The sequence below is a fragment of the Urocitellus parryii genome, chromosome 1, assembly GCF_045843805.1.
Source record: "Urocitellus parryii isolate mUroPar1 chromosome 1, mUroPar1.hap1, whole genome shotgun sequence".
NCBI classification, from domain to species: domain Eukaryota; kingdom Metazoa; phylum Chordata; class Mammalia; order Rodentia; family Sciuridae; genus Urocitellus; species Urocitellus parryii.
This window is the reverse complement of record NC_135531.1, coordinates 235,913,725-235,918,001: the sequence shown is the minus strand read 5'-3', so window position 1 is coordinate 235,918,001 and position 4,277 is coordinate 235,913,725.

Genomic DNA, 4,277 nt, shown 5'->3' with positions numbered 1-4,277 from the left:
GAACTATACCTCCAGTGCTCTACTATTTCTTAATGAATGTATCTTTGTTAGATTATTTAACAAAAAACAATTTTAGAATTTATGCAAGTATTCTTCCATGCCCTGAGAATGTTGGCTGCTGGCAGCTTTCAGCTAATATCTTTTTTAATTTGTTTTTTCAGTTGACCACTATTGACAAATCTACCATGCCTGTGCTCAGGTCAACTCCTCAGGAATAACTCCTTGGTTTCTTCCAAATTTTTGTGGATATGGGGTTTCTTTTTCCCAACTGGGACAACACTGCAAAGCCATCAAAGATCCAAAATGTCACTAGAAATTGACTGAGGGTTTGAGTAGTTTGCACCCCATCATCTCCCTTTGTCCAATTCAGTTTGTAACCCCTTCTCATATATATTGATATAATATTGAGATCATTGTACAGTGAATTCTTGAACTTAAATCTGTATTTCAATCTATTTGATGGAAACCTGAACCTAAAATACAGCAATTGCCAATATTAAACAACACTGGTACTATGTGTATTTTGACTTCCTATTATTATTCTCTCAAATAAACCATATTTGAAAGCAGGAAAAATAACACACACAGGAGCTGTAAGTTAACAAAATAGCCTCATAGAACAAAAAATGTAGTAGTCACTACCAAGAATAGCATGAACCAATCACTATCAGTAGACTCACTTTATAACATAATAGAGAGTCGAACAGCTATTTATCAGTGTTACAAAACATAGAAGTACCATTCAAGAGTACATTTTAAACAGTAGTTTATCCAAATGCTTCTAAAAGAGACCTTACAAAAAGAATAAAACCTTTATCATCTAGCGGATAATTATCCAAATCAGTCTTCTAACTTTAATAAGGTACAAATTAAACATATGTAATATTTAACAATGATAAAAACAAAAGTGAAAATATCCTTATGAAAGATTATGGGTTGTATAAAGTTGACATTCTGGTTTAAACTAATTTCACAATTTAAGGATGAAATAAAGTGTAGATATATAATAAAAACTATGTTTTAATTATATAGATACATTTATAGTTAATAAATACATTCAAATGTAATACAATAATAAATAATAAAAATATAATTAAACCTAAGTCAAGAATGATTTTAAAAGTCTGATATAACAAATAAAGTATAATGTTGAAAAAGTTAGCATAATCTCAGTCTAATTATAAATGACTTTTTTTAATTGTAAATTTCTTTGAGAAAAAAATTAATGTGGTTCTGGGCCCAGAATAAAAATCAGTGGATTGATAATCCATGTCCTATAAAGCTGGCTGCTCGGAAGTAGTTAATCTCTACATTTTCTTGGAATATTACTATAAAGTAAAGTATCAAAATAAATATCTTTAGATATTTAAGAAGTTATAAATGAGACTATATAAATACTGAGAATGTCTTAAAAAGATAGACATTTTAGAATAGGTTATAGTAACATACCATGTAAGAATTACCTTTCTTTATTTGTTCTCTGCTATTTAGGATATTATATATTCAAAATAACCAAACATATTAATGAATTCCATTGTAAATAGCTTAAGACAGCTAATTGTTGAAGTTTATTTTTTAACTTTAAAATTTTTACTTATATGTATACACACATTTAGTAAAGTATACATGACAATGCATTGGAATTACAGTATAGTATGTTCTTGTAGGTTATTTTCTTTAAGTATGTAACTTTTTGAAGATTAATTCATTAAACACATGAACATAAGCTTTCTTTTAAATTCCTTTATACATTCACATATATACATATTATTAGAACCTAATTTGCATACAATTTATCATTATTATACTAATATGATAATAGCATACTTTCCCAAAGCACACTTTTAAATCTTACACTGAAAGACCCTGTCTTAATGCTGGCTAATATATTTCTAGACTGAATTGGAGGCACTCACTTACTAGTTCCATTGTATTCTCTGTCATTTCTTGACTAAAAACTGCATCTTTTCTGATATTCAGTGTTTAAGACATCCTAATAAGTGCTAACTGAAAAATTTCTCAGTTAGTTATTGCTAAAGCTCACTTCTCTCTTATTTTCATATTTGCTGTAGAAATGATAGGATTACCAATTTGCTCCTAAATGAGTGTTTTTCCATCAGGCACATTACAAAATATGAGTATATTGGGAACATTTTAAATAATAAAAGAAGAATATAAGCATGTAATTTTTTTCATGTAACAATGCAGTCACAATTGATAAGCTAAAATAAGTTCTAGTACATACCAAGCTTCAGAAGCCTTTATCTGCTCTTTATTACATCCTGTTAACATCATGCTTTGCTCCTGCCTGCCTAATACAAATAACTGTATTTTATCCTAGCTCCTGATCACTGGAATTTAATGAATCACATTATATTTTTCAAGCAGGCTGTATTTTTCTGGGAAACAATACCATAGTTTATAGTTGAGTTGATGTTTTAATTAAAATCAAGTTTTGAGATATAAAACATTGACATACAGTCCAAACTAAATTATTTCTGTTTCAATTAACCTTAATTGCTGAAATCTATTCCTCTTAGATTCTATCTCTTCTGTATTGCCCTTATTGGATTCACATGTTGTCAACTATCCTTTCCAAGTTATGAACAAATCTGTCATAAGAATTATAGTGAATTTCATTATTAAGATAGGTGCCTGCAAATGGGTTTTTATTTTGGGGGGGGAGGGGTTACCATGGATTGAATTCAAAGGCGCTTAACCGTTGAACTTCATCCCCTGCTCTTTTTTTTTTGCTATTTTATTTGGAGACAGGGTCTCACTGAGTTGCTTTGTACCTTGCCATTGCTGAGGCTCGCTTTGAATTTGAGATTCTCCTGCCTCAGCCTCTTGAGCTGCTGGAATTATAAGCATGCGCCACTGCACCTGGCTAAAAGGCTTTTTTAAGAAATACAATCTCACTTAAGTCATTCAAGGGGGACAACAATATGTTGGGACAGCAGAGGAATTAATGTAAATACTAGCTTTAACTCTAATTACTTTGGACAAATATATAAGCATTTCTTAAGCCTTAAGGTATTAGAAATAGGGACTTTAAAATAATCAATAACATATAGGCATTTAATATCTTTTAGGTCTATTCTAAACAATTTACATGTATTACTTAAACTCATGACAACTAAAAGACTGAAATTATTATATCTATATTTTCTAAATGAGTAAATGGGATAAGAATACCTGCCTTAGGGTCTGGTATTCTTATCTCAGTTGGTAGAGTGCTTGCCTCACATGCACAAAGCTGTGGGTTCAAATTACGCACCACACACACACACACACACACACACACACACACACATACTCACACACATAATAATAATAATAATAAGCCTCTCATACTCTTTAGAATTTCAGAGGAAACAGATTTTATTAATGTAAATGAAAAATGTTCTTTCAGGACCAGGATATAACACCAACATCACAAAAGAAAAATAATCTTGTTTCTCCTCCTGCTTCTCCTTTTCATCTCCAAACACTCATCATGTTCATGAATTTATATATAGGGTATATATATTATATATATAATATATAATATATATATATATATATATATATATATATCCATCCTATAACACAGCTTCAATCTTCAGAGAGAAACAGAGAATCAAGGTGTCTCAGCATCACAATTTTGCAAAGCATTCTTGGATATTGAGGGAAAAAAGATATTAATAGAATAAAAAAGCTTGAACCCCCAGCACAGAAGACCAAACATGAAATTTCTTTAAGATGCACAAGTGAAAGGAACAATATATGTACCAGCACCACCCTTCTTTTCATTTTTCAGGTGAAGACTCTCTTTAGAGTAAGACTTTGATACTAAAGCAAACAGATAGAAATTCTAGCAAAAAATGTGTATATTTGGGTTCCTTCCAAGTGAACATATTGATCATAACCCAAAATAACAGTGTTTGTTTGCCATCATCTCAATACTCAATATTTACGGTTTCACAGCCTGCTTCTGTACAGGTGTGCACACACATACACACACACACACAGTACAGATAGGAACAATTTCTCTAATGCAGAGAGTCTGAGCATAAAATAGTTGTTAGTAAATACGAGGAGTAATAAATAAAGTGGTTATTAAGCAATTGAAAGCATCTTCAGCAGAAATTCCTAATAATTCTGTTCCTAAGATAAAAAAACACTTTGCTTTCATTAGTGTTAAAGTGATTCAGTACTAATGTCAGAATGGTTTTATAAACTATCCCTATAATGTTCTTAAGCCAGAATACTACATTTACAGGTCCAGAAATACAATT